This window comes from Oryctolagus cuniculus, chromosome 18 (assembly GCF_964237555.1).
Source record: "Oryctolagus cuniculus chromosome 18, mOryCun1.1, whole genome shotgun sequence".
NCBI classification, from domain to species: domain Eukaryota; kingdom Metazoa; phylum Chordata; class Mammalia; order Lagomorpha; family Leporidae; genus Oryctolagus; species Oryctolagus cuniculus.
This window is the reverse complement of record NC_091449.1, coordinates 1,210,399-1,222,748: the sequence shown is the minus strand read 5'-3', so window position 1 is coordinate 1,222,748 and position 12,350 is coordinate 1,210,399. Positions and strand designations below refer to the sequence as shown.

Below are 12,350 nucleotides of genomic sequence, written 5' to 3'. Positions count from 1 at the left end.
TAAACCCAGGTTCTTTTTCTGGTTGATCTGAGTTTTGTCTCCCAACCAGGATTCTGGTTTATTTCTCTGAAATATGCACAGTCACAGCCTTGAAGAATAAGACAAAGCAAGTGAAAAGGAGAGAACTGCCAGTGTGTTATAAATGGTTCATGGTCAAGTCCATGCCTTTATTTGTTACATCCATATACTCCTTAAGCACCTAAAGTACATAATATATTATCCTTCATGCATGTGATGTATCAGAGAAGTGAAAGACAGCTAGGAAAGAAACTTCCTGTATTGCAGCAATATTGTAATTGAGAATGGGACAGCAGATAAAATGTCAATAACAGATTAATTATGCAGTGTGCTACATGATGAGTGATTGGTCTGGGAGAAGCTGATTATGGGATGGGCAGGGAATGAGAAGATGCATTTTTTTTCACAGGCAGAGTGGACAGTGAGAGAGAGACAGAGCGACAGAGAGAAAGGTCTTCCTTTGCATTTGGTTCACCCTCCAATGGCCGCCACAGCTGGCGTGCTGTGGCCGACACACCGCACTGATCCAGAGACAGGAGCCAGGTGCTTCTCCTGGTCTCCCGTGGGGTGCAGGGCCCAAGGACTTGGGCCATCCTCCACTGCACTCCCTGGCCACAAAAGAGAGATGGCCTGGAAGAGGGGCAAACTGTACAGAATCTGGCACCCTGACCGGGACTAGAACCCGGTGTGCCGGTGCCGAAAGTGGAGGATTAGCCTATTGAACCGCAGCACCGGCCCAGAAGATGCATTTTTAAAAATTTATTTGAAAGGTAGTTTTACAGACCGAGAGAGAGAAGGAGAGAGAGAGAGAGAGAAAATCTTCCTTCCATTGGTTCACTCTCCAAATACCCACAACGGCTGGAGCTATGCCGATCAGAAGCCAGGAACCAGGAGTTTCTTCCTGGTCTCCCATGTGGGTGCAGTGCTCAAGCACTTGGACCATCTTCCACTGCTTTCTGAGGCCATAGCAGAGAGCTGGGTTGGAAGTGGAGCAGCCAGGTCTTGAACTGGAACCCACAGGGGATGCCAGTGTGCAGGCGGCAGCTTTGCTGGCTACGCCACAGCACTGGCCCCATCCCATCAATCTTGAACATGTGTATTTTTCAAGAACCCTCAGAAAAATATCTCATATCGATATTTATCAGGGTTCCAAAGCTAGAAAAAGAAAAATAGAATTAAATTTTCACACAATATTTCTTACAAGGTTTTCTAAGAAATATCCGATTTCCATAAAAATCGATATCTTACCCAAAAGGAAGATCCCCTTACAAAATGACATTTCCTGAAGAGACAGTGTCTGTCATGATTTCGGAATACATGTGGACAGGTGAAATAAATGCAGACTCGGCCTGCGAGGTCCACAGTGCTGGGGTGGGGCGATGCGTTCTTTAGCAAGGAGCGCCAGGGACAAGTTATGGCAAACGTGTCCATTTTATTAACCATCAAGCTCACCTTTTAAAGGGCAGGCAGCTAATTCAGGGCAACACTAATTCTGTAGGATAGAGGCAATACTGGCACTGCTATGTTTCTCCAATCAGCTTGAAGGTCACTTGGCTACAGTAGCTTTCCAGGAGGTCCTACTGGGTCTGGGCTTCACCCGGGAGCTGTTTCCCTGACTGGTAATTTCAAGACCCTTCAACAGGGATGGGAAGGAGGTGGGGGAAATGTGCCTGGTGCTCCTGCCACCTGCAACAGTCAGGCCATCCTGGGAGGCGTGGTGTACCACACCCTCCTTACCCATGCATGGGGGAGGCAGGCAATCCCCCAGCTAGGCACAGAATCACCCACAGTGACAGTGTCTGTCATGATTACGGAATGTGGGTAGACAGGTGAAATAAAGACGGGCCAGAATGAAGTCAACTCTTCCTAGGGAAAAACTATCATTTCACTTGGAGCTGCCATGACCATGTCTAAATGGGGACTTGTGTTTGCCTCAGGAGAAACCATGTGCAGCAATCATGTGAGGGCACAGCCAAAAGATGTGGTCAACCAGGAAGCTTTCCCTCAACAGGCACCAAACCCACTGCTTCCTTGAACTCGACTTCCAACCACCAGAGTGGGTGCAGAAGGTGCTCTTCTTTGTCCAGTCTCTCACCCAGGCCTAGAAAAAGGCCTAGACCTAGACCAGGTTGCCCCAGATGCCACCTGGGACAGAAATCAGAGAGTAGAATAGGAGGAGCTAGCACAGGGATTTTCATAAGTAGCACAAAAGGATGACTTCTGGGGTGGAAATGCATTACCAACTCTGCCCCAATCACTTGCTGGGACTGTCTAGACTGCCTACAGACTCTCACAGATCTTTCTCATTTCCACACTACTTCTTGCACTGTTCCAGAGCCTTGCCTTTGTTAGCTGAGATTTCAAGTTCTTGCACAAGACCTGGGGTTTTTCCAAAACAGTGTTCAGCAAGAAGTTGCCAAGTGCAGTGTGAATGCCCAGATGGTGAAACCCAGTGCCTAGGAGCCGTAGTGGTCAAGTTCAGCATCTCCCAGGCATGTCTGGAGCTGACATGAACTTTGACCTTAAGGCTCAGCTCAGGGAACTGTAGATCGTGGTGGTTGGAAATCGAAGTTGGTGGTGGTTGGAAAGGGATCATAATCTTTGTTCCTGTTCCTCAACTGAAACCTCCAGAAAATCCAAGTCCAGCTGGTATGTGAACTGGGGAAAACTTCAGTGGGAAGAATATTGTCTTCATTCCTCAAGGGTGAGTTCTGCCTGAGCCAACTGGAAAAACCTAGAGAAAAACAAGCAGAAGCTTCCCTGGGGCCACACTCCTTGCCCTCCTTACAGACTCGAGCTTTCTAAGTGAAATCACGGACCACAGGACCCATGTGTGATTGGATGGTAGCTAGCTCATAAGGTTCTTCTGAACAAAGTGCAAAAGAACAGTGTGCAAAACAAGGCTGAAATTTTTCTGGTGTCTGTAAGATGTTAATTTTGAATTCCCAGAGTTTCAATGGCCAAAAACATGACTAATTAATGTATCATTCACATTTTTTAAGAATGCAAACTGTTGATATCACAGAAAGCTGTTATTCTAAACTAGTTAATTTATCCAGAGATAGATGAGGCAAGAATGAAAATGAGAAGGCATTTTGTAATACATGAAAGAGACTGGTGCTGTGGCATAGTGGGTAAAGCCACCACCTGCAGTTCTGGCATCCCATATGGGTGCTGGTGTGAGTCCCGGCTGCTCTACCTCTGATCCAGCTCTCTACCATGGCCTGGGAATGCAATGGAGGATGGCCCAGGTCCTTGGGCCCCTGCACCCATATGAGAGACCATGGGGAGGCTCCTGATCCTGGCTTTGTATCAGCACAGTTCCGGCCATTGTTGCCATCTGGGGATTGAACCAGCAGAGGTAGGACCTCTCTCTCTCTCTCTCTCTCTCTCTCTCTCTCTCTCTCTCTCTTTCTCTTTCTCTCTTACTCTTCTTCTCTGTGGAACTCTGATTTTCAATTAAAAAATAAATCTTTAAAAAAAGAGAGAGAGACCAGGTGGAAATGACAGATGATATAAGGGCAGTAAGATGGAAGGAGTGAGAGGGGAATTCCGAAGATAAAGCCAGGTTGTGTTTCTGTCTGACCCAGGGGTTTCGTCTCCCAATTACGAACATTATGAATATGTTTTGTTCATCAGAACTATGCCCAGTAATAGCCTTAAAGAATAAGACAAAGAAAAGGAAAGGGGGGAATTAAAATAATGTTGCTAATGAATCAGGAGAAAGTCAAGAAAATTTCCTTCAGTGTGTTTTAATAAACACTTGTGGAATACTTCATGTGTATTTACCATTGTCTCTGTGTCTGAGATGTATCACAGGAAAAAACTGACAACAAGCTAATCAGGGGATGCATAGTGCAGGGGTGCGTGTGGGATGTAAAGTAGTAAGTGTAGGTGGTGCCACGGCTCACTAGGCTAATCCTCCGCCTTGCGGCGCCGGCACACCGGGCTGCAGCATGCTGGCCGCGGCGGCCATTGGAGGGTGAACCAATGGCAAAGGAAGACCTTTCTCTCTGTCTCTCTCACTGTCCAATCTGCCTGTCAAAAAAAAAAAAGTAGTAAGTGCAGGCCTGATTGAAAAGATGATACTGGGTGGCTGGCACTGTGGCACAGTGGGTTATGCCCCAGCCTGCCGTGCCATATCCCATAGGGATGCCGATTCAGGTCCAGGCTGCTCCTCTTCTGATCCAGCTCTCTACTATGGCCTGGGAAAGCAGTAGAAGATGGCCAAAATCCTTGGGCTCCTGCACCTGCATGGGAGATCCAGAAGAAGCTCCTGGCTCCTGGCTTTGGATCAGCGCAGTTCCGCCATTGCTGCCAACTGGGGAGTGAACCAGAGGATGGAAGACCTCTCTCTCTGTCTCTGCCTCTCTCTGTTACTTTGTCTTTAAAATAAATAAAATAAATTAAAAAAGAAAAGAAAAAATAATGATGATATTGGACTCGAGAATGAAAGTAGATGAACAAGACTTAATGTGAATATTTAGGTGGATATGACCAAAAATAAGGCACAAGTTGTTCCAGCAGAGCCAGGCAGCTGGTGTATATGGAACCAGGAAAATGAGAAGCAGCGTGGACAACAAGAGGTTAGACAGGCAACGCAGGAGTAGCTCTGAGGCTCCATAAGATACCATAGGTTACTTTCCTCAGGAAAACATGGATACTGCGGGGCATAACCAGAAATTATCATTTGTGCCTTGTACACTGAGTCACATTGGCTGGTGGGTTGAGAGCTGACTTCCAAAGCAACAAAGGTGGTGCAAGGAAGCCAGGTTGACGTGCACTGCAAAAACTCAACTGAAAGAGGGTGGTGGGAGGCAGCCATTCAGGATGAGAGGACTTAGTCCTGCAGTTGCTACTGTGCTTTCCCAGGCTTCCTCACCCCCTTACCTAGCAACTGCTTACTTTTGGGTTCTTTCCTAACATCCTATTTTCTCAGGAATCTGAGGAGTCAGGGTCAAACCTCAGCATGAACATAGGTAGCCGCATGGTGAGCACTCTGGTTTGCAGTCTCACAACACAAATCTCTGTCCCCAAATGAGAGAGACTGTCAGTTTCAATGGAACACAGTCAAGTTTTTCTCAAACTGTTACTTTCTGATCCTTTGGAGAGACTTAGTAACCACTAGGAATTGTTTCTGGCAATTGGTAGGAGAGACAACAGTTTTTCAGAGTTACCCTGGCTCCCCAAGCCGTCACTCTCATCATTGAAACAGGTGCCAGGATAATCATAGCTCTAGAGGGAACCCAGGTTAGAGAATTCTAAATGATCTCTTCTGGGTCTTGCGGCCTCCCCACAACCCATGCTCTGTCATCACTGGGCCATCCTCCTGGAAAAAGACATCCTTTTAGGGACTACACCTTCATCTGGGGACAGAAGCTCCATAGAAAATGGCTCTGAATCAGTCTAGAAAGGGAAGATACCTAGAAACATTGAGATCCATGACAAAGGCAGCACTGGAGTGTAAATAAGCTTCCAAAGAGGAGGGAGGGATGGCTGCTAAGCCATAACCCAGACTTCTCAAAAGCAGCTGCAGGTAAGAAGCTCCTTGTCTGTCTCTGATCTCTCATTTCAGTAGTGTGATCACCTGTGATGCTGGTTCAGTGTGGAACATGGCAATGAGAAGGTCGTAGGTTTGGGTTTGCAGGAATTTCAGGAGTCATACACTTATTATTTCCATGTGTGTGATAAGGAATCATAAAACTTGCTAACTCCTCACCTCGTGAGCAGTCACTAGGTAAGAAAATGATCATTTGTGGAATTTGAAAACTATGTTATTCTGATTCTGAGACCCTGGTTTGATTAAAAGAGACAGTGATTGTTTCTCTCTCAATAAGCATGGTCTGTAAAAGAATTTTCCCCTCTTGAATGAGAAAAGGAAAGCAGTCTTAAAGAGACAAAGGATTTCATCAATACAGATGTCTGTGCAAAACCATCCAGCATCTTTAACTGATATTTGATTCTAAAATGAACTCTGATATTTTTACCTAGTTTCCAAAATCATGTTTTAATGCATTCTTAAGTCCATTTATTCACACTTTAATTCAATTTTTTGACAGGCAGAGTTAGACAGTGAGAGAGAGAGAGACAGAGAGAAAGGTCTTCTTTCTGTTGGTTCACCCCCCCATATAGCCACCACAGCCGGCGTACTGTGCCGATCCAAAGCCAGGAGCTAGGTGCTTCCTCCTGGTCTCCCATGCGGATGCAGGACCCACGCACTTGGGCCATCCTCTACTGCCTTCCTGGGCCTCAGCATAATTCAGTTTCCTCATTGATAGTTGCCAATGCCTTCCAGTCTCCTTTAATCAGTTGATTCAATAAAGAGCTGAATATGGATGTGCATTTGTGTGTGTGAGAGAAGGAGACATAGCATCTGTGTATTGCTAGGGAGAAGAACATATTTAATTTCTCTAACAGCTATAGTGGAGTGATGCATATTGGTGTATGTTAATAAAAGTAATAGCCTTGGAGAAAAATTAATGTCTATGAAGCCAAATTCTGAAGTTTTATAAAAAGGAGAAAAAAACAAGAAGATAAAACTTATGTTCAGTTAACTGGTGAGAACAGGAACTCTGACACGTTTCACTGATATTTTGACATATACATATATAATTCAACACACTGTCTGAGTTCATCAAACTGCCCCATGCATGACTATATAGTGTGCTTGGTTTGGCCTGAGCATGAGTTACCTGTGATATAGAGTGCTTTGGCATTGCTCCTCTGAAGAAGCTGTAAAATATATATTTCTTCTAATTTTTCCACTGGTGTTCTACAGTGCTCAAGAGTTCCACTGTCCCCCACATCACTATGTGCCACCATCTGACAAGACACCTCCTTGGGTACGTCACCTGATCAGATGCTGTCTACTACCCTAGCTGGGTTAAGTAATCAGAATTCCTTCTATTTCTGTAACAACGCGATGTGAACTTACATTATTGGCTTCCTTATGTGTTTTACAGAAGCACCACAGTCGAGTGCATAAACTTCATGGAATATTTTGATAAAGGATAAAGCACAAAATGTCTTGCTCACATTTATGTTTTAAATTATTCTTCAAAAACTCTTTTATAACTTGCTAGTTCGTATTCATCTAGTTATCCATGTACATAATTTAGGTTAAATAATTCAGATATATTGAGAGCTGATTAGAAATGTAATGATGCTACAGTTGTGTTGTGTAACACTGGAGCGCCATCAAAATTGGTCCCAGCTCACGGCACTGTGCCTCTGTCTTTTTATGAATTTTATTAATGCCTTCAGAATTATGTTGTCACTTTCTGGTACTTTGGTGTTCTACTATCTTATTGCTCTGTATTCTGGTTCTTTTTGTCATGATTCAGACTTTGGAATTTCAAGATGTACTTAAGAGCCTTAAATATATTTTTTATGATGACTGATATTGAAATGCATGGATATTATAGACTTTGTCTTTTATTTTATTTGACCATCATTAATTCTACTAAAATGTTAATTAATCTTCTACTAAAGAGACTTGAATTTTGTACAAATAGAGTCTTTTGATGTTTTTCTTTATAGTATTTTATATTTTAATGTGCATGTGCTGTTATTCTTGGTACATTCTAATGTCTAAGTATTTGCTGTGATTGTGGTCATAGTACATTTGTGTCCAAATGAAATAAGAGTAAATCTTTGGCTTCACCATTTTAATACAGAACTGCACTAAGACTGTATAATTTAATGTTTTCATAATGAATTATTCAGTCACTCTTCTCCTACAAAATTGTGCATCCATTTTGCAATTTGAATTTCTGATTTTTCATACAAATATGAGACTGCTCTATGGAATAATGAGGTCAGCAGAGGAGTGTTTGAACAAAGACTATGTAGAAGGATGTCATAACACAATGAGACAAGAAAATGATATATTACAGGAACAAGATAAATACGGAGGAAAAATGTTAGAAAAATGTCACCAAAACACACACACACACACACACACACCCCACAAGAATACACATACAACAAACATCCAAATGCATCTTAAGAAAATACCAGGGCTGGTGCTGTGGCATAGCAGGTAAAGCCGCCACCTGCAGTGCCAGCATCCCATTTGGGTGCTGGTTCCTATCTTGGCTGCTCTACTTAGGATCTGGTGCTCTGCTAAGGCCTGGTAAAGCAGTAGAAGCTGGCCCAAGACCTTCAGTCCCTGCACCAATGTGGGAGACCTGGAAGCAACTCTTGGCTCCTGACTTCACATCGGCACAGCTCCAGCCATTGAGCCCAATTGGGGGAGTGAATCAACAGATGGAAGACTTTTCTCTCTCTCTCTCTTTCTCTCCATTTACTCCTCACTATGTACAACTCTGACTTTCAAATACATAAATCTTTTAAAAAATACAAAGAACGTATTTTTCTTTTTTTTTTTTTTGACAGGCAGAGTGGATAGTGAGAAAGGTCTTTAATTTCCATTCCACCCCCCAGTGGCCTCTGCGGCCAGCTAACTGTGCTGATCCAAAGTCAGGAGCCACTGATTCTCCGGGTCTCCCATGTGGGTGTAGGCCGAAGGACTTGGGCCATCCTCCACTATACTGCCGGGCCAAAGCAGAGAGCTGGACTGGAAGAGGAAGAATCAGGACAAAATCCGGTGCCCTGACCAGGACTAGAACCCAGGGTGCCAGCGCTGCAGGTGGAGGATTGGACTATTGAACAATGTATTTTGCTAGCAGGCTTTTCTGAGTGGGAAAAAAATGGGTGGAAGTAAGAAATAAACGTAAGCTACCTTGATGAACTACATTAGCTCCATTTCTTTCCATGACTCACTGGCTTTGTGTGAACTACTGCCCTTGTGACTGCTTGCCATCCAGGGCTCTGACCATGGGAATCATCTTTGTCTCTCAGACAGGAGTCGGATTCCTAGGAAACATCCTGCTCCTTCTCTGCTATGGCTTCCTTTCCTGCACTGGACGAGGGATAAAGCACATGGATTTGATTCTCCATAACCTAATTGTAGCCAACTGCTTGGTTCTGCTCGCGAGAGGCATTCCTCAGACCATGGCAGCTTTTGGGCTGAAATATCTCATGGACGATTTTGGATGCAAACTAGTTTTCTATGTTCACAGAGTGGCCAGAGGGGTGTCTCTGAGTGCTACTTCTCTCCTGAGTGGCTTCCAGGCTATCACAATCAGCCTTAGCAGCCCCCAGTGGATGGAGCTCAAGGTCAAAGCCCTCAAATCCATTCAACTTTCCATTCTGCTCTGCTGGACCCTTCAACTCTTGGTAAATAGTATTGTTCCTATGTATATTACAGCAATGAGGGAGAGCAACAACCTCACAGAGAAAAAGGACTTAGGGTTCTGTTCTGGCTTAATTATTGACAGATGTATATCCTTATTGCATCCAATGACATTTTCCTTCATTGATGTGCTCCACAACATGAAAACAAACAACCCACTTAAGAGATGGGCCAAGGACCTCAATAGAAATTTTTCAAAAGAGGAAATCCAAATGGCCAACAGGCACATGAAAAAATGTTCAAGATCACTAGGAATCAGGGAAATGCAAATCAAAACCACAATGAGGTTCCACCTCACCCCGGTTAGAATTGCTTACATTCAGAAATCTACCAACAATAGATGCTGGAGAGGATGTGGGGAAAAAGGGACACTAACCCACTGTTGGTGGGAATGCAAACTGGTTAAGCCACTATGGAAGTCAGTCTGGACATTCCTCAGAAACCTGAATATAACCCTACTGTTTGACCCAGCCATCCCACTCCTTGGAATTTACCCAAAGGAAATTAAATTGGCAAACAAAAAGCAGTCTGCACATTAATGTTTATTGCAGCTCAATTCACAATAGCTAAGACCTGGAACCAACCCAAATGCCCATCAACAGTAGGCTGGATAAAGAAATTATGGGACATGTACTCTATAGAATACTATACAGCAGTCAAAAACAACAAAACCCAGTCATTTGCAACAAGATGGAGGAATTTGGAGAACATCATTCTGAGTGAATTAAGCCAGTCCCAAAGGGACAAATATCATGTTCTCCCTGATTGGCGACAACTAACTGAGCACCAAAGGGGAAACTTGTTGAAGTGAAATGGACACTATGAGAAACAGTGACTTGATCAGCTCTTGTCCTGACTGTTGATGTACAATGTAATACTTTATCCATTTTAGTATTTTTTTTTTGTTCTAGTACCATTGGTTGAACTCTGTAATTAACACAAAATTATTCTTAGGTGTTTAAATTTTAACTGAAAAGTGATCCCTGTTAGGAATTTGGAAAATATTATGTTGAGTGAAATAAGCCAATCCCAAAGGGACAAATACCACTTGTTCTCCTTGATAGGTGACAACTAACTGAGCACCAAAAAGGAAACCTGTTAAAGTGAAATGAACACTATGAGAAACAGTGACTTGATCAGCCCTCACCTTGACTGTTGATGAGCAGCTTAATATGTTATCCCTCTTAATATTTTTTTTTGTTTGTTCTACTTAATACTTTTGGTTGAATACTGTAATCAATACACAATTCTTCTTAAGTGCTGAAACTTAACTGAAAAGTGACTGCTGTTAAATATAAGAGTGGGAATAAGAGAGGGAAGAGATGTGCAATTCGGCACATGCTCAAGCTGACTTGCCTCAAACAGTAGAGTTAGAAATATACCAGGGGATTCGAATTCAATCCCATCGAGGTGGCATGTACCAATGCCATCTCACTAGTCCCGGTGATCAATTTCTGTTCACAATTGATCATAATGTTAGGACTAAGAGCCAAAGGGAGTACATAAACAAGACTAGTGTCTGCAAATACTAGCTGATAGAATCAAAAAGGGAGAGAATGATCCAACATGGGAAGTGAGATACACAGCAGACCCATAGAATGGCAAATGTCCTAACAGCACTCTGGCCTCAGAGTCAGCCCTTAAGGCATGCGGATCCAGCTGAAATGCCCATGAGAGTATTTCAGGCATGGAAAGCCAAGACACTCTGGGGGAAAAAAAACCTAAATGAAAGATCTCCGTGAGTGAGATCCCAGTGGAAAGAATGGGTCATCAAAGAAGGAGGTACCTTTCTCTGAAGGGAGGAGAGAACTTCCACTTTGACCATGGCCTTGTCTAAAAATGATCAGAGTCAGTGAACTCAGGGGGCTTCCAAAGCCTTGGCAGCTCATGACAAGAGCCTAGGGTGATTACTGATGCCATAAACAAGAGTGTCCATTTGTTAAGTCAACAACAGGAGTCACTGTGCACTTACTCCTCATGTAGGATCTTTGTCCTTAGTGTGCTGTACATTGAGATTTAATGCTATAACGAGTACTCAAACAGAATTTTTCACTTTATGTTTCTGTGCGGGAGCAAACTGTTGAAATCTTTACTTAATGTATGCTAAACTGATCTTCTGTATATAAAGAGAATCGAAAATGAATCTTGATGTGAATGGAAGGGGAGAGGGAGTGGATAAGGGGAGGGTTGCGGGTTGGAGGGACGTTATGGGGGGAAGCCATTGTAATCAGTATTCTGTACTTTGGAAATTTGTATTCATTAAATAAAAGTTAAAAAAAAAGACCAGGTGAAAATGACAGAGGACATGAGGCCATTGAGGTACAGGGAGCAACAGAGGGAAGCTGAGCACAAAGCAAGGCTGTGTTCCTGGCCATGCTGAGGGTTTTGTCTCCCATCCAGGATTCTGGTTTATTTCTCAAAAATGTGCACAGTCACAGCCTGGAAGAACAAGACAAAGAAAGTGGAAAAGGAGAGAATTGTCAGAGTGTTATAAATGGTTCATGATCAAGTCAAGAAACTTTGATGGGGCCAGCATTGTGGTTTAGTGGGTTAAATCAGCAGCTGTAATACCGCCATCACATGGGCTGGGGTGGGGGCACTGGTTCAACTCCCAGCTGCTTAGCTTCCAATCCAGCTCCCTGCTTATGCACTTGGGAGAGCAGCTGGAGTTGGCCTAAGCACTTTGGTCCCCACCACCTACGTGGGAGACCTGTATGAAGTCCTGGACTCCTTGCTTAGGCCTGACCTAAGCTTTGGGAGTTGAAGCCATTTGGGAAGTGAACGACAGGATAGACCATCTCTCTTTTGTCTCTAGGTATCTCTCTGTCACTCTGGTTTTCAAAGAAATAAAGTAATACTTGCAAAAATGGAAACTTTCATTGATGGTGTCAACAAACACAAGTGGAATACCTAATATGTATCATCCATTATCAACTGTGTATGGGAGAAAATGGAGCACAAGCCACTTAGGGTTGAATTCTTCATGGGTGAGTGTTAATGAGATATTAGGTAAGCCAATAGGAGGAGGCCTTATTGGAAAGATGATATTTGAGGCTAGACTTGAAAGGAGATAAGG

General features: G+C 43.5%; 1 pseudogene; it reads left to right on the top strand.

Moving 5' to 3' along the window:
- ORYCUNV1R-PS1653 (vomeronasal 1 receptor oryCunV1R-ps1653 pseudogene) lies at positions 8,857 to 9,305 on the top strand (annotated as a pseudogene).